Below are 27,740 nucleotides of genomic sequence, written 5' to 3'. Positions count from 1 at the left end.
CACCCCTTCACCTAGCACTTTCCATTCCTGGTAATAATTCATACATTTCTGCCAGCCTGAGACTGACTCCACTACACCTACCGAGCTCTTCGGATGGGGTCTCTGAGTGCCGTCCTGTCCCAGGAGACAGCAGCAGGCTCTGCCGGCAGGTAGCCGCTATATACCACACAGCGCAGCCTGCGAGCTCCGGGACTCAGTGAGGCTCCCAGGACCCGGGGCTGCGCTCCTTCAAAATAAGAGCCCGGAGCCAGGCCTGCGAGGCAGCTGGCGCTGGAGGGAAGGAGGCGTGGCTCCGGCCTCCAACTCAACCCCCAGGTTAGTGAGCGCTTCCCAGAGCCGGCTCAGCACGCCCTTTGCAGATTTCTGATTTCTTTCTTTTCTTTTCTTTCTTTTTTTTTTTGGGGGGGGGGTTTGAAGCCCCTTCCTAGGGCAGCCAAGTGAGGAGTCAGGCTTTCCCGGAAATTTCCAGGAGGATTTATAACAGGAAAGAACTTTCAACTTTTTTTTTTCCTTCTCTCCCTAGGCCAATAGAGATGCTGTCTGTAAACTAGGGTAATTCTCCCCTAATTTTTAAATAATGCTTTTCTAATGCCCTGGTGCTCTGTGTGTGTGTCCAGTGAATGTGACTGTGGAACAATATTCAAAGGGAAAGGAATCAAACCTAGCTGGCAGATGGCACTGGCCCTAAAAGGAGTGAAACTGCCTGGCTGTGGGGTGGAGAGAGGGAGGGTCTACCTCTGTAGGCAGCACTCACTTAAAACTGGGGTGCTGTGGATTTGTGGGTACTTGCAGAATGGCTGTCCAATATTTAGATAAAACAACAACAAATAAACAAACAAAAAAAAATCCACATATAGTATTCTGCTTAATAAAGAAAAAGGGTAGTTGCTAGATTGTTATTACTTAGTTTGTTCTGTGTATCAATGATTAACTAAATTCTGGGGCCCTTAGGGTAACTTGAAGTATAAAGCTTTCTGATTTAGCAGTTTCTCAGGAATGACAACCCTGTCTTGTGCTCCATCTTCTCTCCTAAGCTTTTAGATAGAAGGTCTGAGTCACTTGTTTTAACCTGTCACAGGGGGATTTCTGTAGAAGCATTTGAAAGCAAATTGACTCAGTCATCCCAGAATTCATTTCTTTCATGTAAAGTTTGTGACCTATCAGCAACTTTTTCTTTCGCTAGCTCAGTTAAGGATACCTCTGGCTTTGTGCATCCTCCTTTAGTTGCTGGGTTAGCAAATTGTTATCAGTTATTTTTGTCCTGTTTTTCTGCAAGGGTGGTTGCTCCTTTGTTGCTGGGACTCCACCTCTTTTACACATAATAACCTGTCAACAATATGAATGGATGTATTCTGATAACCAACATTTATTGAACATCTCTTGTTATGCTGTAGGCTCTTTCTATAAAATGACTGCCACATAAATACCAATAAACGCCAACTGGATTTGAATAGCTAATGGATCCTTTGCTAAAGCAGTCTAGTAGTTTTCTTCCTACTTCCACTATTCACAACAAACAGTGGGGCTTGATAAGTTCACAGTCCTAGCCACACACTCTACTTTCCAGAATATCTCAACTGATTTTCAGATTTCAAATGAATATCTACTAAATATTTAAGCAATAAATCAAAAGTAGTTATCTTCCTGTACTTCTACCCTCACAAATTAGCATTGTTGACAGACAGAAGTCACTTTTCTAGCTTCTGTATGTGTTTTTAAATGCATTTAAATAACTACAACAATAAAACAACAAGGGCAACAAAAAGGGAATGAATGAATGAATAAATAAATAAGTATTTTTTAAAAAACCTCAGAAGAAGCGGGCCCACACTTTAAAAAAAATTAAAGGGACCAGGTGGTGGTGCATCTGGTTGAGCACACATGCTACAGTGCACAAGGTCCCAGGTTTGAGCCCCTGGTCCCCACCTGCAGGGGGCAAGTTTCATGACTGGTGAAGCAGGGCTCCTGGTGTCTCTCTGCCTCTCTCCCTCCCCCTTCCCTCTTGATTTCTGGCTGTCTCTACCCAATAAATATAAAGATAATAAAAAAATTTTAATTAAAAAATAAATGGATTTTAAACATAGATAAGACTATCCTTGACAAACAATTCTGTAACCTACAACCTATACTACACTGTAGTCATCTTTCCAGGCATGAACAGTGTATTATCTATTCTTAAAGACTTGTTTATTAATAAGAGGGGGAGAGAAGCTGACCAACCAGAGCATCATTTTGGTACATGAAATCAAACTCAGAATGCTGTGCTTGAGAATCTAACACTTTTGTCTATCTACTGCACCATCTTCTGGCTTTGCATTATCTTTTCAAATTTGTTAATATTTATTTATTTATTTATTCCATTTTGTTGCCCTTGCTTTATTGTTGTTGTTATTGATAGTGTCTTTATTGCATAGGACAGAGAGAAATAGAGAGAGGAGGAGAAGACAGAGAGGGGGAGAGAAAGACAGACACCTGCAGAGCTGCTTCACCACCTGTGAAATGACTCCCCTGCAGGTGGGGAGCCAGGGGCTTGAACTGGGGTCCTTAAGCTGGTCCTTGCGCTTTGCACCTCCTGCGCTTAACCTGCTGTGCTACCACCCGACTCCCTATCTTTTCAATTTTTGAGAGAATGATAGGGGGAAAAAATTTCAGTATTTCACTGTTCAACTTTGATTTTATTTTTTTTTCTTTTAGTTTGTTCAAATGACCATAAAGGCAGCCAGGGAAGTGTACAATACATGGTATCACATGTGTGAAGCTCTCTGTTCTGTGCTCAACACCACATGTAATAGACTAGGTTCTAGTCTTTCTCCCTACCTTCTCTTAGTCTCACATAATAAAAAATCCTTTGTTTGCTTGTTTGTTTTGATGGACATTAAGGTAATAGCAATGACAGCACTACCCCACTAGAAAAAAATAAAAACAAGCTAGGGTATGGATTGACCTGCCAATGCCCATGTCAGCAGAAAAGCAATTACAAAAGCCAGAACTCCCACTTTCTGCACCCCAAAACAAATTTTGGCCCATATTCCCAGGGAAAGGGATAAGTGTTAGGGGAAGATGACTAGAGGGCTTTGAAACCCAATTCCATTAGGACCCAGAAAGAAGAGGAAAAAAAAGAAAAACATTTTGAAGTAGGCATAGATGTGACTCTGAAAGGAAGTTAAGGAGGGCCCATAGAAAAATATGGGCAAACACAGACACATAATTTTTATTACTATTACATATTAATATATTATATGGAATATGATATATTAGAGAGAGAGAGAGAGAGAGAAAACCCCTATCTGTGACCTTGGGAGAACCGCTGCAGTTTCCAGTGAAGAGAATGGAGACGTAGAACTCTGGTGGTAGGAAACAATGTGGAATTATACCCATTATCTTATACTTTTGTAAATCAATATTAAATCATTAATAAAAAATTTTAAAAAATGAGTACCTCTGAAAGATCTTAGATCATTATGAATTTGAGTCTTTGCAATTAACTATAGCATTTTATTTATTTTTATTTATTTATTTAAATTTCTTTATTGGGGAGTTAATGTTTTACATTCAACAGTAAATACAATAGTTTTAGTTTATACATGCATAACATTTCCCAGTTTTCCATGTAACAATACAACCCCCACTAGGTCCTCTGTCATCTTTTTTGGACCTGTGCTCTCCCCACTGCCCACCCCAGAGTCTTTTACTTTGGTGCAATATGCCAATTCCAGTTCAGGTTCTACTTGTGTTTTCTTTTCTGATCTTGTTTTTCAACTTCTGCCTGGGAATGAGATCATCCCATATTCATCCTTCTGTTTCTGACTTATTTCACTTAACATGAATTTTTCAAGTTCCACCCAAGATGGGCTGAAAACGGTGAAGTCACCATTTTTTATAGTGAGTAGTATTCCATTGTGTATATATACCACAACTTGCTCAGCCACTCATCTGTTATTAGACACCTGGGTTGCTTCCAAGTTTTGGCTATTACAAATTGTGTTGCTAAGAACATATGTGTACACAGATCTTTTTGGATGGGTGTGTTGGGTTCCTTAGGATATATCCCCAGGAAAGGAACTGCAGGATCATAGGGTAGGTCCACTTCTAACCTTGTGAGAGTTCTTCAGACTGTTCTCCACTGAGATTGGACCAATTGACATTCCCACCAGCAGTGCAGAAGGGTTCCTTTGACCCCACAACCTCTCCAGTATTTGCTGCTACTACCTTTTCTAATGTATGACATTCTCACAGGAGTGGAGTGGTATCTCATTGTCTCAATTTGCATTTCTCTGACAATCAAAGACTTGGAGCATTTTTTCACATTTCTCGGCCTTTTGGATCTCTTCTGTGGTGAATATTCTGTCCATGTCCTCCCCCCATTTTTGGATGGGGTTATTTGTTGTCTTGTTGTTGAGTTTGGCAAGCTCTTTATATATGTTGGTTATTAAACTCTTGTCTGATGTATGGCATGTAAAGATCTTCTCTCATTCTGTGAGGGGTCTCTTGGTTTGGGTAATGGTTTCTTTTGCTGTGAAGAAGCTTTTTAATTTGATGTAGTCCCATAGGCTTATGAACTATAGCATTTTATATAAAACACATTTTTTTCCATTGCAATAGCTGCCAGCTTATTGTGATGAAAGTGGTAACCCTTTAATAATAAAAATGTGGGGAGTTGGGCGGTAGCGCAGCAGGTTAAGCACGTGACACAAAGCACAAGGAATGGTTAGGATACCGGTTCCAGCCCCTGGTGCTCCACCTGTAGGGGAGTCGCTTCACAGGCAGTAAAGCAGGTCTGCAGGTGTCTCTCTGTCTCTCTTCCTCTGTATCTCCCCCTTCTCTCTCAATTTCTCTCTGTCACTATCCAAATTTTTTAATAACAAATTTAAAAAAATTAAAAAAGAAAAAGGCTTAATTTGAAAAACAAAAACAAAAGGACAACAGAAGGGAATAAATAAATATTAAAAAACATTAAAAATTTTAAATAAATAAATAAATAAAAATAAAAATGTGGGCCTTCTCAAGAGGCTAAGTTCTGTGCATTGTATGATCACAAACACAGACTATTTGGAGAGGAAAGGGCAAACGTCCAAGGACAATTCATACTTTTAGCATAAAAAAACAAATGTATCCCAGTGGCCAAAATAACTTTCTGGCTCTCTGGTTTGTACATAATTTTTTATTAAGAGCAGGGAGAAAGGCTAAGGGGAAAAGAAATGGAACTGTTTGTACTTGTGTATATGTGACTTGAACCCAGTAGATATAAAATACTACGTGAGAGGGAAAGTGACAGTCAGAGAAGGTCTGCAGTTGTGGAATGTACCGAAAGATTATGAAGTTCCAAACAAACGAGCAGATTCAGTTTATGAGAGCAAAGTAGGCCTTAAATTCTAAAACATGGTCAGAGTAATCACAGAATCAGAACGAGTAGGGTTCCAAAGAGACCATCTAATGGAGATGCATGGGCTTTGGAACAAGGCAGATGGATCAATCAAAGGCTGCGTCCATGACCTTAAACTAATAGAGCTTTTGTTTTTTCATATGTAAAATGTAAGTAATGGGACAGTAAATACTCACTTAACATTGCCAATAGGTTCTTGGAAATTGTGACATTAAGTAAAATATAAAATGACACGAAGTCATCAATAATGTCATTTTGTTCAATGTTTTCCAGGACTGTTTTCTCATCAACATTATAACAAAGGGACACTGGACATCCTTCAAGGAACCTGCTGTACTGACTTTGGACTACTGCTAAGAAGTTAAAATGGGATGCTTTGGGGACAGCACTGGTAGGTGGAGTTTGGTTTCTTTTATTTTTGTGGTCGCTCTATGCCAATCACTTCAGATGCATTCTACCAACTTAACTGCCTGCACAATGGAGACACATGGCTGTTACCATCATGACCCTTGGTGGAAGACAGTGAGCTCAGAGAAGTTACGTAACTACCCATGGATATAGCGTTAGTGAATGGAAAAACAATGACATCATTGTTAATGCTAAAACCCAAACTCCAAGGAGTAAAACTCTGGACTGAAAACTATATATTATAAAAAAAAATATTGAAAATGACAGGGCATTATGATAACTGCTAGTAAGTTAGTAATTTATTGTTACAAAGTTGTACTATGATAATGATAATGTCTGAAACAGTTAAAACAATTTCCAAAAATGCCATGCTTCATCTACAAAAGACTGACTCATTATTAAGTATCCTTCTGCAAATAAATTAGTTATGCTGGCTCTGGTGGAACCATTCACTGATTCTAGGGGGATTACTGAGAAGGCATGGTTGAAAGGAGGAATCCCTCCCCCCCCCTTTTTTTTTTTTGCCTCCAGGGTTATTGCTGGAGCTCAGCGCCTGTAGTATGAATCCACTGTTCCTGGTGGTGATTTTTTTACATTTTGTTGTTGTTGGATAGGCCAGAGAGAAATTGAGAGAGGAGGGGAAGACGGGGGGGGGGGGGGGAAGACAGATACCTGAAGACCTACTTCACCACTTGCAAAGTGACCCCCCTTTTATAGGGGGAGGTTGGTGGGGCTCAAACCAGGATCCTTTAGCTGGTTCTTGCACTAGGTACTTTGTGTGCTACTGCCTGGCCCCCTGGAATTTGACTTTTTATATGACTCTCCTGAGGAAATAACAAAATACTATTGTAATTGGTTTGGTTTCACTTCATGCTACAGAAGAAAAACCTTAAACTGTATATGTATATGTTTTTTTCACTAAAGCACTGTTCAGCTCTGGCTTATGATGATGGTAGGAACTGAACCTAGGACTTTGGAGCCTCAGGCATATATATATTTTTTTTGCATAACCATTATGCTAGCTCCCCCACTAAACTTTATCTTATGCATAATACTGATTGATAATACAGGTGACACAATTTAACTCCAATGGCAGTTTATATATGAAGTTACAATGAGATGACATGTTCTCAGTTGATTCTCTTAATACTGTTATCTAAAAAGACACTATAACATGGATTTGTGCTCATTTTCATATAGTCCTTCAGATACTTCAAAAATACAAAGGTAAATCATGAATGCATTGTTGCTTCCAGGATGAAAGAAAATAAAAACACCCTGGTGTTCGAGCTACTATTTGGTTTTGGCAAGTTCCTTTCTTAGAGTAATGATTTAAATGCAAAAGGAAGCATGAACTCCAACAGGATAATATAGAGGACTATTCAGGAACAACACAACAGACCCCTTTGTGGGCCCCCATAGGGCCTTGCTCTCAACTTGCATCAACAATGGTAGAGAATGTTCCATCCTCCAAAGGGAAGATGGACAACATACTGTATGCTACACCTGAGGAGATGAGTCGATATTGGGGCAGCCTGGAATGTTCCTACTCATGACCACAGAATGTGAGCTCAGATCTACAGGTATGCAGAGGTCACCATAGGCTCCTAAGCTGATTATGGGCCCAAGATTACATCAAATCGATGGTGTTTACAGTCAACAATATTTATACCCCTTTCCCATATTAGGGAGTTACTCTCTTCCCTGAGCCAGCTTTCTGGTCCTTTTTCCAACCATGACATCATCTCTTCAGACAAAATCTTGGATCCACAAGCATATCAGATTTCAGGCTCAGGGGGAAAAAAAAAAACAAAAAACAAACAAACAAAACTAGTATAGCCACAGGCCCTTTGGAATATAACTAAAATATGCCTGCTAGCTATCTAAAAATGGAGGACACTCCCAACTTTTCAACTGCACTATTCCAACCTTTAGGTCTATGATTGGTCAACAATTTGTTTGGCTTTGTATGTTAACTCTTTTCAGCCACCAGGTTCCAGATGCTAGCAGGATGGCAACCAGACTTCCCTGGACAGACAACCCCACTAATGTGTCTTGGAGCTCCACTTCCCCAGAGCCCTTCTTTACTAGGGAAAGAGAGGCAGGCTGAGAGTATGGTACGACCTGCCAATGCCCATGTTCAGCAGGGAAGCAATTACAGAAGCCAGACCTTCCACATTCTGCATCCCATAATGACCTTACGTCCATACTCCCAGAGGGGATGGGATACAGACTTCTGGTGGTGGGAATTGTGTGAAGTTGTACCCCTCTTATCCTATGGTTTAGTCAATGTTTCCTTTTTATAAATAAAACATTAAAAAAATAGAGGACTATGTTCAGCAATGGAAAGAATGGACCCCTTTTCTCTAAGTATAAAATCTTTCCTATAAAAAGCCCTTAAAGCCCCAAACTTGAGTACCCATTTACTTTAATTAATAAATGTATACTGTGGGTCAAATGAATGAAATTATCTTAAGCATTTAATTTTTCTCTGTAAGGGAACACACAGGGATTTGCCTAAGTAGAAACAAGAATTTATAGCAAAGTATCTCAATTACCAAGAGAACCACTGATCCAGGAAACTAATCAGCATAGTGGTTTACACAACAAACTTTTATGCCTGAGGCTCAGAGGTCTCAAGTTCAAACCCCAGGACTACCATAAACCATAAACCAAAGCTGAGCAATACTTTGGTAAAATGAGAAAGAGACAAAGATGTGAATATTTTACAGTATACTATTCTTGACCAAATAAATAAAGAGTGCAAGCCTAGACTCTATTATGAAAAGGAAATGAGAAGAGAAAGAGAACAAAGGGAAGCCAACTATTTCCTTTAAAACAGAAATCTAGGGTGGGGAAAATAGCATGATGGTTATGTAAAAAGACTTTCATTCCTAAGGCCCCAAAATGCCAGGCTCAATCTCTAGCATCACTATAAGCCAACACTGAACAATGCTCTGGGGAAAACACATATACATATACATATACATATACATATACATATACATATACATATACATATACATATACATATACATATACTTTAAGGAATACATTTTACATTGGAAAATTCCCTAAATATAGATCTTAAGACCCTTACAAAAGAAAGTAACTGGTAAGATTAACAAACTTTATCTGATATATAGTTTATATGATTGACAGTCCAAACTACTGATATTGGGTCAGCAACGCAGCTCACTTGGATAGGGAGCTGCTTTGCCAGGTGTGTCACCCACATTCAAACCAGGCCTCCACTTCATTGAAGGAAGTTTCAGTGCTGCAGTCTCTTCCACTCAATCCCTCTCTCCCTGTCTCTATCTAAAAAGAGAAAGAAAAAGAATACTGATATTATAACAACTTATATTGATACTGTTATGGGCCCACTAAGTGGGTGAGTGAATTATACAATGTTACCACTGATGAAATGATTTCAGGGGGGGGGGGAAACAAAAAGGACACAATTCTAACCTATGATTCTATAAAATGTAAAAAATTTCTCACTGTTCCAAGGAGTTGAGATTATTTTACCAGTTTATTGTACTTACCAATACATTTTTTAAATAGCTTTAGGAAAAAAGCTATCTGATTCTCAGGAAATTTGATCACTCTACAGGATTATTCAGAGATGCTTTTTAAATTATCTGCTATATTCAAAGAAACCAGAAGTCTATAACTGTTTTCAAATGGTCATGTCTTTTATTATCTGCTATATTCAAAGAAACCAGAAGTCTGTAACTGTTTTCAAATGGTCATGTCTTTTACACTACGTAATGAAGTTTAATGAAATGTGGCATGTGAATAGAGTTCAAAGGGAGAAGAAAACTGCATTCAGGGAAATCGGAGGTTAGAACACCAGTTTTAAGAATATAATTTGTGGGGAGTCGGGCGGTAGCACAGCAGGTTAAGCGCCATGTGGCGCAAAGCACAAGGACCTCCTTAAGGATCCCAGTTCAAGCCCCTGGCTCCCCACCTGCAGGGGAGTTGCTTCACAGGTGGTGAAGTAGGTCTGCAGGTGTCTTTTTCTCCCCCTCTGTCTTCCCCTCTTCTCTCCATTTCTCTCTGTCCTATCCAACAACGATGGCATTAATAACAACAATAAAACAACAAGGACAACAAAAAGGGAATAAAGAAATAAATATTAAAAGAAGAATATAATTTGTAAACAAAACTGACATAGTAATATCTGGAAAGTGAATTTTTCAACATAGGGAAACAAAAAGGAAAACAGCGACCATTAAAAAGGCTAGTCTGTCTCCTAAAAACAACCCTCTGCAAATCATTTTCTCAGATCTTAAAAGCCTCATTAGAGATTAATTTATTAACAGCTGGCAAGTACACGTTTTTAGCTCATTGTTGCAGTTAGTTCATTAGCTTATAGGCAGTGACATTATTAGTCAGTCAAACTGACTTCACTTTCGAAAACAAAGGCTTCACAGAGCACTTAATTTTGGATTTAGTTACCATGGCCAAAAGACCGTTATTCTTCTTCCATGGCCAAAAGACCCAGCATGAGTAGCCTCCACAGAGCATGGTGACTGGGGCATCCACTGACTTTTCTAGGTCAAGTTGTGTTACTTGAGGAGAAGGGGATTAATGATTCTTGAGCCCCAGAGAGTTACAGAGGGAGAAATATCAGGAAAAAAAAGTAGAAATTAAAACGGAAGAGGGAGCAATGTTATTTCACTAAGGAAAAAATATATAAATGAGGTCAACTGGATAATGAAGTGTTTTTCTCCATGATATCAGGTAGGGCCATTTATTCATGAAGCACAGTGGTTATATATGGACAACACTTTTAATGAATTTTTTAAAAAGATTTATTTATGCATGAAGACAGAAGGAGAGAGAGAGTGAGAGAAAGAACCAGACATCACTCTGGTACCTGTGCTGCCGGGGATTGAACTCAGGGCCTCATGCTTGAGAATTTGAATTTGAATTATTTTAAACTCAAATGGAAGAAGTGAATATAGAATATTGGCATGCTGGTGATTATATAATATTGAATCCACCCTGAGTTATACTTATCTTTGTATCAGTGCAGTCATAAAATGTATTTTTTTATGAATAGAGGAACCCACAATGGCAAAAGTGTTGGACACCCATGAGAGGCTTAACTCAGCTCTATCCTAAAGTAGCCAATGCTTGTCTGAACCCCTGACACTTTCCATTCATTAGCTATAAAGACATAGTCTTAACCCTTAGTATCTATTTATAGTTGTATTCTGTGTGAACCTAAATCAGTAGGTGTCACAAGCTTTTTTTTTAAAATATTTATTTTATTTATTTATTCCCTTTTGTTGCCCTTGTTGTTTTATTGTTGTAGTTATTATTGTTGTTGTCCTTGTTGGATAGGACAGAGAGAAATGGAGAGAGGAGGGGAAGACAGAGAGGAGGAGAGAAAGATAGACACCTGCAGACCTGTTTCACTGCCTGTGAAGCAACTCCCCTGCAGGTGGGGAGCCGGGGTTCGAACCGGGATCCTTATGCCGGTCCTTGTGCTTTGCGCCACCTGCGCTTAACCCGCTGCGCTACAGCCCGAATCCCCATCACAAGCTTTTAAAGGAAAAACAAAACACAGTCCAGTATTCTGAAGCTCTTTCAAATCTAAGTGAGAAGACAAAATCAGCTGGTAACAACAGGTGCTTTGCAGTTCATTCACTGAACATCTTTTATGAGTTAATTACTCATAACTCCCTTGTGAACAAACTGCACATCTGGGAAAATAAAACTGCCCACTGAAAAGTAAATTATTGGAGCGTAGGTGAAGTACAATAGTTAATTCATTTGGATGCCCTTAAAAGGCTTAACAAAAATCCCTGAAGCACTTAAAAGTTGGACTTCTTCATGTCAGAAGAATGAGTTAGCATCAGGCAAAAGGCTGCAGCATGGGAACATGTCATCCCAGTGTAGCATTTGGCTTTGGTTTCTTCCCTGGGTTATCCACTCATTCATGCATACATCACCTCTCTTCTATTGATCCTGGTGTCCTTCAACCTCATCTTCAAAATGCTGTTTTTCATCTTTTAAGTCCTTAAGAGTTCCTTTTCAATCACAACTCATTCATGTTGCTATCAAAAGTAGCCCCTCTATTTGCTAAAATAATTCCAAGCTTGGTTCATGGCTGTCATGTACTTATTTAGATATTTTCAATGTTATTTTTTGTAGTTTAATTTTATTTCTTTCCAGAATTACTGAACAAAAAGGGTTGACAAATAAAAATTTTGTCAAAAGCAAACTAATTAAAATGTCCACTGCAGTGTGTGTGTGTGTGTGTGTGTGTGTGTGTGTGTGTGTGTGTGTGTGTGTATGTGTTAAGAACACTTAAGATGGGAGTTGGGCAGTAGCGCAGAGGGTTAAGTGCATGTGTCACAAAGCTCAGGGACTGGCATAAGGGTCCCGGTTCGAGCCCCCCGCTCCCCACCTACAGGGGCGTAGCTTCACAAGCGGTGAAGCAGGTCTGCAGGTGTCTTTCTCTCCCCCTCTGTCTTCCCCTCCTCTCTCCATTTCTCTCTGTCCTATCCAACAACAATGACATCAATAATAACTACAACAATAAAAAACAAGGCCAACAAAAGGGAATAAATAAATATTTTTTAAAAATTAAAAAAAAATAACACTTAAGATATGCTTTCTAGGGAGTCGGGTGGTAGCGCAGTGGGTTGAGCGCACATGGAGTGAATCGCAAGGTCTGGCTGAAGGATCCTGGTTCAAGCCTCCGGCTCCCCACCTGTAGGGGAGTTGCTTCACAAACTGTGAAGCAGTTCTGCAGGTGTCTATCTTTCTTTCCCTCTCTCTGTCTTTCTCTCCTCTCTCCATTTCTCTCTGACCTATCCAACAACAATGATATCGGCTATAGTGACAATAATAACTACAACAATAAAACAACAAGGGCAACAAAAGGGAATAAATAAAAATTTTTTTTTCCTCCAGGGTTATTGCTGGGCTCGGTGCCTGCACCATGAATCCACTGCTCCTGGAGGCCATTTTTCCCCTTTTGTTTCCCTAGTTGTTGCAGCCTCCTTGCGGTTATTATTGCCATTGTTGACGTTGCTTTGTTGTTGGATAGGACAGAGAGAAATGGAGAGAGGAGGGGAAGACAGAGAGAGAGGGGGAGAGAAAGATAGACACCTGCAGACCTGCTTCACCGCCTGTGAAGCGACTCCCCTGCAGGTGGGGAGCCGGGGGCTCGAACAGGGATCGTTACGCCGGTCCCTGAGCTTTGCGCCACGTGCGCTTAACCCACTGCGCCACCGCCCGACCCCCTAAATAAATATTTTTTAAAAAGATATCCTTTCTAGTACAGAGGTGTAGGTGTGACTTAGGAAGAGAAGGCAGTACCATAGAATAAAATGAACAAATACATATAAATATAGACTGATAATTATAGAAATAATAGTCAACTGATATTTGTGATCTTGGGAGAACTAATATAGTTTCCAATGGAGGGAATAGGGATAAAGAACTCTGGTGGTGGGAACGGTATGGAATTATACCCGTTATAATTTTATAAGTCACTATCAAGTCACTAATAAAATATTTTTAAATGGCAATAAATGAAGGCAGGATCACAGAAAAAAAAGGGGGAAAATAGAGTTATAAAGTCAACCAGTATCTGTGACCTTGGGAGAATTACTGCAGTGTCCAATGGATGGGTTGGGAACACAGAACTCTGGTGGTGGGAATGGTGTAGAATTATACTCCTCTTATAATTTTGTAAATCAATTAAATAACTAATGAAAATATATGTTAGAAAAAAAAAGATATCTCCAAGTATGGAGATTAAACTATATGACCAAGACAGTTGAACTTTTTTTTTTTTTAATTCCTACACTATGAATCCACTGCTACTGAAGGCCATTTTCTCTATTTTGTTGCCCTTGTTGTTATTGTCATTGCTGTTATTGTTGTTGGATGGGATAGAAAGAAATCAAGAGAGGGGGAAGACAGAGAAGGAGAGAAAGACACCTACAGACCTGCTTCACTGCTTGTGGGGTAACCCCCCTGCAGGTGGGGAGTCAGGGGCTCAAACTGGGATCCTTATGCTTTCCCTGTGCTTTGCACCATGTACACTTAACCTGTTGCAATACCACCTGGAACCCCAACTCCAACAGCCAAATTCTTGAGGAACTTACAGTGGAGAGCCTGCTCCTCCCATACACCCATCCTGCATATTAGAGTTAATTATGATGGCTACAACTTTATGTTTACTATATTTGGAGCTCAGATGTTGTGGACAAGCATAACATTTAACCTTAAGGGGTCCACTTTCCCCATTATATTTACATGGTAGGGCCCCAAATCCAAGAAAACACAGATATTCATTAATCAGTAATTCCTACTGAGATCCTCACTTAACAACAAAAAAAGAATTGTACCCTTAGATTCCTTCATTGATACTATAAATAGTATTTCAAAATGTATCTCTTCTCCCAACTATTGTTTTAATGCAGGCATTTTTAGTGGTATCTCTAATAATCATTCTCTGATTCAAATTGTCAAACTGTTAAAGATCATCATTTTATTTTCTTAAAGTGGAAGTTTTTAATATCTCTGGATCTTTCTTTCTTTCTCTTTATTTCCTTCTCTTTCTTTCTCTCTTTCTTTCTTCTTTTTTTAAGGCTTCATTTATGAGAAAGATAGGAGGAGAGAAAGAAAGAACCAGACATCACTCTGGTACATGTGCTGCCGGGGAATGAACTCAGGATCTCATGCTTGAGAGCCCAGTGCTTTATCCACTGCACCACCTCCCAGACCAATATCTCTGGATTTTTCCAAGAGAGCTGCCATCTCCTTGTGACATTTTAGGTGTATTCTTAAAGTTGTGTTTTTTAAAAAATATTTTATTTATTTTATTTTTGTGTGTGTGAGAGAGAAGCACCAGAGCACTGCTCAGCTCTGGCTTATGGTGGTGTGGGGGATTGAACCTGGGGCTTTTGGAGCCTCAGGCATGAAAGTCTGTTTGCATAACCATTATGATATCTCCCTGCCCCTAAAGTTTTCATTTCACAGTGACTGAAGTAATGCAGTTTCATATTTGAGAGCTCATGGCTTTGGGTCTGAATGTCAAACTTGTCATTTACTGGGTATGTTTTGGGGTAATTTATTTAATCTCTCTGAACTTCTGTATAATGGGCACAACAATACAGCATACTTTACAGGGTGGCCAGGAGGAATAAGTGAGATCCAGGAAATCATTTAGCATTGTATTGCTGCCAATAAATTTAATAATTTACATTATTTTCAAGAAACATAGTCATGGGATGCCATCAGGGAGTTTATTATATTGTCAACATGGAACCAGATGAAGCAAATCCGAGATATTGCCTTGATCAAGTCAAGTACAAATTAAATTGCCTTTACACTCTTAGCCTATCAAAAACAAAACTAATGAAAATGCTATTTAAGTTCAACACAGGAGAAGACAAGAAGAAAAAGATGATAAGTGAAAGCTTGATAGAGACATATTCACGATTTAAACACTAGGAGGTGATTCCACATTAACTCACTGAAAGTACACAATTCACTTTCAGTCCTGTCTGAATGTTCAAATCTGTACTTCAGGGAACTGAATGAAATTACATGTAACATTAACAATCATTAGTTATTATAAATCAACACAGGCAATTCCATAAAGACATTTGTTTCTTTCTCTGCTTTCTGACAATTAGGACTATAGGCAATGTTTATTATTTTTAAGTTTCAATCAACTTTGTCTTGTAAATAGAATAATTCAAAATAGCTGATCTGTGCAAAATGCTTTCTGATCACTTTATAATTACTTTCAGTAGGAGAGGGGTAATCAAAACAGATGCACTGAAAAGTCAAATGACTTTCTCTCTCTGAGAGTAGAGATTAGAATTCTCAACCCTCTCCCATTCTGTGAGGGGTCTCTTTGTTTGTGTGATAGTTTCTTTGGCTGTGCAGAAGCTTTTCAATTTGATGTAGTCCCATTGGTTTGTTTCTGCTTTAGTCTTCCTTGCAATTGGGTTTGTTTCATCAAAGATGCCCTTGAGGTTTAGGTGGGAAAGTGTTCCACCAAAGTTTTCCTCTAAGTATTTATTTATTGAAGAGACAACCAAAAATCAAGAGGGAATAGGGGGAGAGAGAGAGAGAGATCTGCAACACTGCTTCACCACTTGCAAAACTGTCCCCTTGCAGGTGGGGACCAGGGGCTTGAACCCAAGCCCTTGCACACTGTAATGCTCAATCAGGTGCACTACTACTGGCCCCATGCTATTATTTTCTACCTCTTCTTTTTGAGTCTTCAAAATATAGACAAGATGTTATCTTATAAATTAACTTTTCAGCATCATTATATTATTTAACGAAAATGTTTGTGCTTTAACATTCTTGTTTCTAGCTCAAGTAACTGGTATAAAATTCCATCGATTGAGACAAGATTGCCCTGTGTTCCTTAGTTTTGTGGAATTATTTTCTTCTTTTGAAATAAAAAAAAAAAGCCACAATAAACATTTTTAAGGCATATACATTTTCTCTTTTGAATTCCTCAGGCAAATACTAAGATGTTTATTATTGGGGGATTAGCTATTGACTTTATAGCTCCTGACTTTTTTTTTTTTTCAAATTCTGATTTTTTGTTGTTGGTGGTGGTGATAATAAGTATTTTCTGATAAGGTTGACATCTTCCTAAAGAGAGTGACAAAGATGTCTTATTAAGGCTTTTATATTCAAATTTAAGAGGGTGATGGTAGTGATTTTTGAAACTAGTGTGGACTGAAACCTAAAGTGGTTATTCTTGGTGGGTTCTGATAACGCCTCTCCCCTCAGCCCCATTTTTATTTTTCTTTCTCATTTAAACTTTTTTTTTTTTTTTTTTTTGCATCCAGGGCTATCACTGGGGCTCGGTGCCTGCACTGTGAATCCACTGCTCCTGGATGCTATTTTTCCCATTTTTGTTGCCCTTGTTGTTATTGTTATTATTGCTTCTGCTGCTGTTGTCGGATAGGACAAAGAGAAATTGAGAGAGGAGGGGAAGACAGAGACGGGGAGAGACAGATAGATACCTGCAGACCTGCCTCACCTCTTGTGAGGCAACTCCCCTGCAGGTGGGGAGCTGGGGGCTTGAACAGGGATTGTTACACTGGTCCTTGCCCTTCACTTCATGTGCACTTAACCTGCTATACTACCAACCAGACGCCCAAACTTCTGTATTTACCTTTAGGCAGTTCTCTGGTAATTTCTGGCTCCAGTCTGCATTGTCCTACTGTTTTTGGGTGGGAGTAGAATGAACAGTTCATTTACTTGTCTATTTTAAAGTTGTCAAAATTTAAGTTATTGAGGATTTAAAACCACAACAACAAAACCTGGCTCAGGGCAGATATTCTGTGGCTATGCTTAGTGGTAAAACTAAACAGACACCTTGTTAGTTGAAGTTACATTGGGGTTTTTGGCACAAAATGCTGTGTGTTTTTTAACTATGTTTAATATTCTGAAACAATACATCCAAACTTGGGTTCACCTCTGTTTTTTAAAAGTATTATTTATCTATTTATTTATTGGATAGAAACAGAGAGAAGTTGAGAGGGGTTGGAGAGACAGAAAGGGAAAGAGACACAGAGATACTTGTAGCACTGCTTCACCACTCATGACACTTTCCCCCTGCAGGTGGGGACCAGGGACTTGCACCTGGGTCCTTGTGCTCTGTTAAATGTGCGCTTAATCAGGTGTACCACCACTTGGCCTTGGCTCTTCTCTCACATTACAAACAAACAAACAAACAAACAACAAATATAAACTCAGTATTAATTTAAATGACTAAAAACAAATATTTACTATCTTTGCAGAGTTTGGGAAAATGAGTTACAGAATATTAAAATAAACACTGACAATGTCTTCAAACAATTTGCTTCTTTGGCATCTTCAGTTATTAGCAATTTATTTAAATTAGCTAATAGGCCTAATGGATATTTAGCTAATTCTTAAGAGTCAACTCTTTTTTTCTATAGATACAATTATAATAAAGTGTCTAAAGCATGTCTGAAAATAGAATTCAAGATACTTTTCTGTGGCTCCTAATCTGAATAAAACTGATTAAAAATAAGAATGGATGGTACATGTCAAATTTGCTACCCTGATATTTTAAAGTTATATATGAATTATGCATAAAGGAATGTTATGGTGCTCTTAATGTACAACTTGCATTTTTTCCATGTTTAACAAGAGAATGCTTATTATTTCAGCTGCTCGAAGAGATTCTAAACATCACTTCTCAGATACATGGCTACAGAAATGAACAGGGAGGGATAGATACAGTTGCATTTCTCACTATTGATTAAAGACCAGAGATGCTATTTTCCCCTGTTTTGTGTAAGCAAGTAAAACAAAAATCCTTTGACATTTTTCTGTTGCTTTTTTTTTTTCCCATCTCTCCCAGATAGCTCTGACACACTTCTATTCTGAAATCCTTCAGCACAGACTTCCTTATTTGGTTGCTGGAGCTACTCTTTGTCTTGTTCAAACATTCTGCTAAGCTTGCAGCCTCCTTAACTCCCGCCTTCTTGCTCAGAGAACCCCCCCCCTTACACACACACACACACACACACACACACACACACACACACACACACACACACGGCTAGCTTCAGCAGGTCACTCTGACTCAGCCTTCTGTTGTGCACTAGCCAATCACCCATCAGTTATGCCCATTTAAGGAGTACCTTTTGGAAACCACAAAAGACTATAGAGTTTTCAGCTGTTAGGAAAGACTGCTCTGTGCACACATTTAAGTCACTGCAAAGTATGTAATTCAAAGAAGTGTCCCGTTGATTGCCTTCCTCATACATATAGCAGGACATATATTTAAAAAGAAATGACAAAAGCCAAGAAAATTCCACACAATCCAACTTGTAGTTACTTACTTCCTCCGTGTTCTGGCACTTAAATTTGGCTGACACCAATGGATGGTAAGTGCCAAATTTGCTACCCTAGTATTTAAAAAGGTTATATAACGATATGCTACAGACCTAAATGAATATACAAAACAAAACAAAACAAAATTCCTGGGCTCCTCAATGAAAGATGCACACCTTTCAGGAACCCTTTGTTGCCTTTGCTCCGGGGTTGAAAACACTCAGGCACTTCAAGTACAGAAGAGTATTTTCTGCTTTCTCTGTTCAGATGTATATGAGGAAAGCAGAACTCTCTGTATTCCCTATTTAAGAAAGAAGCTGCAGTGACCCTATCCAATAAAACAGAACAGTATTTCCTTACATATAAACAACTGAGAAATTCCTTGGGCAGGCACATAGCCTTTTAGTTCCTGGAACAAAGCGGATGGTGGTATTTATTATGTCAAATAAACACATCATCTGCACTTCAAAGGGAAACCTGAAACAAAAAGCTGAACAAAGCAGTTTTCAAGGTTTTAATCCCTTTACAATTAGCTCCTGCCTAACTTAACCAAGAAATTAAGAATGACCGATTTTTCTAGGTGAAGTATACTTAATGATTAAATATCCACAGTTTGTTCTCAACCTTTGCTATGAAAAAGAATCAGTTTGTTTTCAAAGGTAAGTAATATAAACATACATGATATCCTATCACTTAATATTATTTCTTATTTAGTCACTGAAAGTAGTCTGTACTTTCCTTTGTCCATTGCACTAACAAGTTTTGAGGGCCCATTATTTATTTGTCAGGCACTAAGTAAGATGCAACCACCAACTTTTAAAGCCACCACTCTGACTCTTATAAGGAACAGGTCAAATTCTATAGAAAACACATTTTTCTCTTTCACTTGTTACCATTTATTCAATTTTGCTTATTTGTGTTCACCATCTGACCAATGTAGAAATAGTACTCGGTTTCTGGAATTTCCAAGTGCATTACCTGCTTTTACTTAACAGCTTTTCAGACTGTCTGGGATGAATTCTTATTATAGAAATTCCAAATTATTTTCAGATAGAACATGGTGTAAGTTATAAGCAAATATGCAGTCATTGCCATCAGTTGTACCCTCCGGGAAAATAGATGTCCTTATAGCATGGCTTGTGAATTCAAACTTGTTTGGGACTGAGAGCACAGCCTTGCAGTGGTGTTTTACACACTACTACACTTAACTCTATCATAGGAACACCATAAACTTGTGCTGAGAGAATGCTGACACACAATCACAAGCATATGTCCATGAAAAAGAAATCTGAGAAAGTCTGTTTCTGAGTTTTTCAAATTAATGCCTGCATTTGCATGCCCATTCATCTTGTTACTGGGTAAAAATAGTGGTAAGAGTCACTATTTAAAAAATTCGGGGGTCGGGTGGTAGCACAGTGGGTTAAGTGCACATGGTGTTAAGCACAAGGACAGGCATAAGGATCCTGGCTTGAGCCCTGGCTCCCCACCTGCAGGGGGGTCGCTTCATGGGTGGTAAAGCAGATCTTCAGGTGTCTGTCTTTCTCTCCCCGTCTCCCCTCCTCTCTCAATTTCTCTCTGTCCTATACAACAACAATAATAATGACAACAATAATAGTAACTATAACAACAAGGGTAACAACAAGGGCAACAAAATAGGAAAAGTGGTCTCCAGGAGCAGTGGATTTGCAGTGCAGGCACTGAGCCCCAGTAATAACCCTGGAGGGAAAAAAAAAATTCATTGATTAATGGGAGAAAAATTTAAATTCAAGAAAATACTACCAAGACCATTAACTATTCGCTTTCAATCCAGTGTTCTGGGCAATGTCACCGGACAACCACTGGCATCAGGAATCCTAGCCTGAAACTGACTTATAGGCAAACATTCTCTTGCCCATTTTGTTGTAAAACAGCTGTGTCATTTTTGCACAAGTCATTTCATCCCAATGAATTTTACTTTCTACATCTCTAAACTTCAGAGATTATTTTAAATCAGAATTCCCAATGCGGTTGCACTTCAACATTCTTAAAAAGCTCAGCAGGAACTGTACATTAGTTCAAGACAGATCAGCTGGGGTATTACTTAGTCAACTTCCACCGATACTGTCTCTGCTTTGCTGGTAGACAAATTTAGTGTGTATGTTGAGGGAGTATTTAAAAGGTGAGTTCTTGGTTAAAAAAAAAATACATGGAACTATTAGATTAAAACCAACTTCAAAAAAGTGATTTTAAAAAATGTCCTGAATTGATTACCAGTTCTTTCCTTTTTGGTAGGTGCTCTTCATACTGGTGACTCCCAAATTCAACTAGAAATCTAGAGAGATTTAGGTTCACCCTTATGCTTACTGTCCTTGGGGGTCATGTACTTTCTGAGACTGGTTTGGAATGTCTCAAAAATGCTGGTGGCGCCTATGACTGACAGATTCGAAATGCATTTTGTTATTGTTGTTGTTGCCGTTTCATACCAAATCCTCCCTATTGAGCTCAGAGTTCACTTTAGCCTGATTCTATCTGTGTTCTATCCCAAAACTTCCTCTGCCTCTCACCTTTGCTAGGCTCATGGACATCATGAGAGATGTTGTGAGGCTCCAATATGAAGTGGAGTGCAGACGTAGTGGGGGAGGTTTGGGATGAACACATTATGCAACTATAACAGTAGCTTTCCAAAAGTTCAAAGAATGATTTTTCTGGGGGGGGGGTCTGAATACTGTGCACATTATATTTACCATTTATAATCTATCTGATCATGTTTTTATTTTTGTCTAAGGAGATTATAATGAAAGCAGGGAAGCATTCTCAGAACAAACCCTTCCTTTATGTCCTCTATGAACCTAGAGGCATAAGTATCAAGAAGATCATTGATTTAGAAGTGAGAAGTCAAATTCAACTTTACAATTCCAGTATTATCAATGATATTTCCACCATATTATATCAACTATAATGTTAACAGGCTTGACCTTCTACTTGGAGTTTTAATTACTAGATATAGCATTTGAACTTCATTTTTCTCCCAAAAGGATTACCTTTTTTTCCCCACTCTATTGGGCAGGGTGAGGGGTGTAATACTTTACAAGACAGTTGTCACATAAGTACGTATTTCTCATTTTCATTTTCTTTTGTATCACCAGTTACAGCAGGGGCTTGGTACCTGAATGACTCTACCACTCTTGGTGGCTCGTTTTTTTTTTTTTTTTCCTTTTAAACAGAAGGTGAGAAGGATTGAGTGATGACACACCTGTTAGAGCACATATGCTACCACGTACAAAGATGCAGGTTCAAGCTCCTAGTCTCCACCTCCACGGGGAAACTTCACAAGTGCTGTAGCAGTACTGCAGGTATCTCTCTCTCTCTGTTTCTACTTTCTCCTCTCAATTTATGTGTCTATTAAGTAACTAAATAAGTATTAAAAATAGAAGGTGTCCTAAATAAATATTAAAAAATAGAAGGTGTCCCCCACACCTATGGACATGTAACCTTTGACAAAGGGGCTCAGACTATTGAATGGGGAAAGCAGAGTCTCTTCAACAAATGGTGTTGGAAACAATGGGTTGAAACATGCAGAAGAATGAAACTGAACCACTGTGTTCACCAAATACAAAAGTAAATTCCAGGTGGATCAAGGACTTAGATGTTAGACCACAAACTATCAGATACTTAGAAGAAAATATTGGCAGAACTCTTTTCCGCATACATTTTAAAGAGATCTTCAATGAAACGAATCCAATTACAAAGAAGACTAAGGCAAGTATAAACCTATGGGACTACATCAAATTAAAAAGCTTCTTCACAGCCAAAGAAACCACCACCCAAACCAAGACACCCCTCACAGAATGGGAGATCTTTACATACAAGAGTTTAATAACCAACATATATAAAGAGCTTGCCAAAATCAACAACAAGAAAACAAATAACCCCAACCAAAAATGGGGGAGGACATGGACAGAATATTCACCACAGAAGAGATCCAAAAGGCCAAGAAACACATGAAAAAAATGCTTCAACTCTCTGATCATCAGAGAAATGCAAATAAAGACAACAACGAGATACCACTTCACTCCTGTGAGAATGTCATACACCAGAAAAGGTAACAGCAGCAAATGCTGGAGAGGGTGTGGAGTCAAAGGAACCCTCCTACACTGCTGGTGGGAATGTCAATTGGTCCAACCTCTGTGGAGAACAGTCTGGAGAACTCTCAGAAGGCTAGAAATGGACCTACCCTATGATCCTGTAATTCCTCTCCTGGGGATATATCCTAAGGAACCCAACATATCCATCCAAAAAGATCTGTGTACACATATGTTCTTGGAAGCACATTTTTAAATAGCCAAAACCTGGAAGCAACCCAGGTGTTCAACAACAGATGAGTGGCTGAGCAAGTTGTGGTATATATACACAATGGAATACTACTCAGCTATAAAAAATGGTGACTTCACCGTTTTCAGCCAATCTTGGATGGACCTTGAAAAAAATCATATTAAGTGAAATAAGTCAGAAACAGAAGGATGAATATGGGATGATCTCACTCTCAGGCTGAAGTTGAAAAACAAGATCAGAAAAGAAAACACAAGTAGAACCTGAAATGGAATTGGCGTATCACACCAAAGTAAAAGGCTCTGGGGTGGGTGGGTGGGGAGAATACAGGTCCAAGAAGGATTCAGAGGACCTAGTGGGGGTTCTATTGTTATATGGGAAACTGGGGAATGTTATGCATGTACAAACTATTGTATTTATTGTTGAATGTAAAACATTACTTCCCCAATAAAAAAAATTAAAAAAAAACAGAAGGTGAGAAAGATAGAGATAGAAAGGAGAGGCATCACAGCACTATACTACCACTAGTAAAGCTTTTCCTCTGTAGGCGCTTCTATATGGTGGCCAAGGACTAGAACCTGTGTCCTTGCACATGTCAATATGTGCACTCACAGATGAGCTATCTGCTGGCCTGGGTCCCTAAGTGATTCCTTATCTTTTCACATTAGATGTCTTCATACCACTCCTATCACCACATGCAGTTTTCCTCCATTGTTGCCCCTTAGCATCCTTACCTCTGTTGCAATAGATCCATTAAAAAAAACAAACAACAAAAAAACTTTTGTCATTACTGGTTAATCACCAGTCTAGGCCAACTTTTTCCAGATAAAAAGAGACAGAGAAACAGAGGGAGAGGGGCCAGGTGGTGGCGCACCTGGTTGAGCACACACATACTATAACGTGCAAGGACCTGGGTTCAAGCCCCTGCTCCTCACCTGCATAGGGAAAGCTTTGCAAGGGGTGAATTAGGGTTGCAGGTGTCTCTCTGCCTCTCTCCCTATCATCCTGTTCCCTCTCAGTTTCTGACCTATCTCTATCCAATAAATAAATAAATAAATAAATAAATAAATAAATAAATAAAGCTAATTTTTAAAAAAGAGGGAGAGGGGGTGAGAGGGAAAGACACAACAGTGCTGAAGCATCCTTCAGTGCAGTGAAATCTGGGATTGAACCTGGGTTTTGTGCATGACAAAGAAAGCATACTATCCAAGTGAGATATCTTGCCATCCCAACAGACCAACAATTTTTTATTTGACGACCTTTAGGAAAATGAGCTTTTCACTATCAACCCTACTCAACTATCTTTGTTTTTAATGTTGGGAAGGTCCCTCAGGGATAGACCTAGAATTCCTTCAGAATCTCTATATTTACAGTACTAAATATGTGTGGGGTTGGAATTCAGTGCAATTTTTGAGACTCTCTAATCTTCATGCCTACAGTCCAGGTTTTGATGGGGAAAGAAGGAAAATAGTTGCCATATGCTCTCATAGATTTGTTTCAGATGCAAAAAAGAAATGCACATACACTCTTCATTATACAACTTCAAGTAAATGAACATAATTGAAAACTGGTTCCTCAGATTTAGCTCTGAATCCAAATATTCATCAAGGAGTCCTAATTGTGAATATAACATGCTCACAACATAATGTCTTCACATTAAGTGACTACTAGGATGAGCTTCAGAAATTTCCCCTAAAATGGAAAAATCTCTGTAAACTAGCAGGCAGGAGAGAGAGCGTGTAACTTAAATTGTTACCAGCAATGTGATGGCAGTAGACTCTCTGCTGACTTCTGGCCATAACTAAGACAGCCATCCTAGATGCTTCCTTGCAGAAATTTCTGCTAAACTCTTTGTGCCATAGATGCTACTATGCATCTATGCAAGCCATTCAGCTTTCTACTTGAGAGACTTGAGGAATGGTAAGTGGATCAAGGAAAACATATTTACACCCATAGTGCTAGACATATGAAAATTAAGTTAACCAATTTCATGGAATGCAAATAGAGGGCAAAGGTTCTTAGCAAGTTGGGGAAACACTCTTACTAATGGTGTGTACTGATGTATTTCTCAAAGAATTTGCATGGTGGGTCAGAATTGATCCTTGCCAACCTCTTAATATACTTCTATCTGAGCTCCAGTGAGTCACTGTTCTGTCAATCTCACAGAAGAACAGTTTTATAAAGCCTTTTATTGGTAAGTCTTGTCAGTCATCATAACCACTCCTATCTCATATCTTTCCCCTTTCTTTCATGGAAGCACATTTTCTACTCTTTGATATCCTACTTTGTACCTTTGTACTTTTTTTTTTTTTTTTTTTTATGTTGTCTACTGAACTTCCCGAAACAGCTTTCTAGGAACCATCTTTGTTTTCTCATTCAATAACTGTAGGGGGAAGAAAGTAGTCAACTTGTCTCTAAATCTTGGGAGAACTATGATGGTTATCTTTTGGGGTACAGAACTTTAGTGGTGGGCATGGTTTAGAACTATACCTATATGATCTTATAATCTTGTAAATCACTAATTTTTTTTTTTTTTAAGAAAGCAGTTAAAGAAAAGTGCTTAATTGCCCTCTCTGACTAGACTTAGACCTACTAATCATAGAATCCTAGTGGAAGTGCCTAAAGAAGGAATCATATATCCTTTAATTGATCAGACTTAGAACAAATTAGCTTGGCAATCTAAAAGAAAGGCCCAAAGAAGACAGACCCCAAAAATCTAATTCTGGTTGGGTACAACAATGGCACTCAAGGCTTAAACAACTGGGAGAAAGTCTAAAGAAAGGATTATAAAAGTTGGATAAGGGGGAGACTGGCTCACTTCATAATGATCATTTTGGTCAGTATCAGACCACCCATCATCTGGGGCCCTAAAAGGAGAATCCTTGGATTTCTATACAAATATGATGGGCCTAGACCTCTAATGGGTCCCTCTCTCCACCATCACTGGTCACTTCCATCAGGAACATCATAAGTCCTCTTGTGGGCCTTTCCATGACCTTGTCCTCACTATAAAGTACTAATGGTAGAAACAGACCCACTTTTCAAAGGGAGGCTCGGTCATCCTATTCTGCCACTTAAGACTGGTCCTGAAATGAGTGCAGCCTAGAATGTTCCCAGATGTGGCCATGAACCACAAGCTCAGACAAACATGGACTCAGAGGTTACACAAGCTTCTGTGCTAAATATAAGTATATATATGGGCTCTGGGCTAGGTGGATGGGGTAAAACATTAATTTTATTTATAGACTTTTTTTTCAAGATTGGGACCTTCTCTCTGCTCTAATCCAAATTTCTAGCCCTTTTAATCAACTCTGACACCATTTTCTCAGACAATATTTTTATCCAACTTCATATTAGCTATCAAATTCAAGCAAAAACTATGATAGTCATGAGTCCCTTAGAAAATGCCTAAAGGGAGTTGGGCTGTAGTGCAGCGGGTTAAGCGCAGGTGGCGCAAAGCACAAGGACCGGCATAAGGATCCCGGTTCAAACCCCGGCTCCCCACCTGCAGGGGAGTCGCTTCACAGGCGGTGAAGCAGGTCTGCAGGTGTCTATCTTTCTCTCCTCCTCTCTGTCTTCCCCTCCTCTCTCCATTTCTCTCTGTCCTATCCAACAACGACAACAACAATAATAACTACAACAATAAAAAAACAACAAGGGCAACAAAAGGGAATAAATAAAATAAATATTAAAAAAAAAAAAGAAAAGAAAATGCCTAAAATGGACTTCCTAGCTTCTTTCCACCCTAAGGTCCCAATTCTTATCTGCTTTGTTCCTACTTTTTATTTCCTGTTCATTAATCATTTTGTCTAACTTTATATCTTGCCGCCTTTCAGCCACCAAGTTGCCGATGCTATCATGATTCACCTGATTTCTCTGGGCAGAAGACCTCACCAATGTGTCCTGAAACTTCACCTCTCCAGAGCCCTACCCCATTAGGGAAAGACAGAAACTGGCTGGGGCTATGAATCTACCTGCCAATGCTCATGTCCAGCAGAGAAGCAATTACAGAAGCCAGAACTCCCACCTTCAGCACTTCGAAAATAATTTTGATCCATATTCCCAGTAGGGAAGAATTAATAGGAGGAAGATAACCAGAGGCCTCTGAACGCCAACTCCATCAGGAACTGGAGAGAGAAGAGAAAAAAAAACAAAAAAAAACGGAGGGACATTTGGATGTAGTAAAAGATGTATGTGTGACTTGGAAAGGAAGAGAAGATGGGACCACAGGGGGGATAAAAGAGAGGGGGAAATATATACAAATCTAGACAGATAGTTGTAGAAATAATAGTTAACCCATATCTACAACCTTAAGAAAACTTCTGCAACTTACAATGGAGGGACTGGGGATTCAGAACTCTAGTGGTGAAAATGGTTCTGTGTTATACCCGTTATTTTGTAATTTTGTAAATCAGTATTAAATCACTAAATCAGAAAAAAGGAGTTAGAATAAGACTAGCATTTTTAGCCATTATTTCTATTTGTTTTTCACACCCCATTTTACACCTCTGATACTCAAACATCACCCAAAGGAATATCCTCTTTCCTTTGAAACCTTAGCATTCTCTAAAATTTGTTTCTCTTAAAGTTTGTGCACATATTTTGAAATCAGTTAGTTAAAAATACTTCTCGGTCTAATGGACAAAAGAAGATCAAGATATATATATATATTTTTCTTTCCTTCCACAATTCTAACCCAAATAGGTAGAAATTACAGCAGAGGAGAAGGGAAGGGATTGTTGAACCAAATGTAGGTGCTATGTGAAAACAT

The 27,740-nt window shown here is 38.9% G+C and overlaps 2 protein-coding genes and 1 long non-coding RNA gene across 8 annotated transcripts in view; 2 read left to right on the top strand and 1 right to left on the bottom strand.

Annotated features, from left to right (window-relative positions):
• Window positions 1-27,740, bottom strand: part of PALLD (palladin, cytoskeletal associated protein) — an 811,300-nt gene that overhangs the window by 97,960 nt on the left and 685,600 nt on the right. Inside the window, exon 1 of one of the 6 annotated variants that reach the window (XM_060184261.1) lies at window positions 82-237. The exons of the other annotated variants lie outside the window; for them this stretch is intronic. The gene's annotated coding sequence lies outside the window, so the exon portion shown is untranslated. Of the gene's footprint in view, window positions 1-81; window positions 238-27,740 lie in introns of those variants that run through there. 6 annotated transcript variants of the gene reach the window in all.
• CBR4 (carbonyl reductase 4) overlaps window positions 1-27,740 on the top strand; it is a 214,723-nt gene that overhangs the window by 140,720 nt on the left and 46,263 nt on the right. The window lies entirely within an intron of this gene.
• On the top strand, window positions 185-27,599 carry LOC132536427 (uncharacterized). Its single transcript, XR_009548006.1, has 3 exons — window positions 185-315; window positions 5,657-5,774; window positions 26,806-27,599. It is a non-coding gene; the product is annotated as an uncharacterized LOC132536427 (long non-coding RNA).

This window comes from Erinaceus europaeus, chromosome 2 (genome assembly GCF_950295315.1).
Source record: "Erinaceus europaeus chromosome 2, mEriEur2.1, whole genome shotgun sequence".
NCBI lineage: Eukaryota > Metazoa > Chordata > Mammalia > Eulipotyphla > Erinaceidae > Erinaceus > Erinaceus europaeus.
The sequence above is the reverse complement of the archived record's forward strand: the minus strand, read 5'-3'. Positions and strand labels throughout refer to the sequence as shown.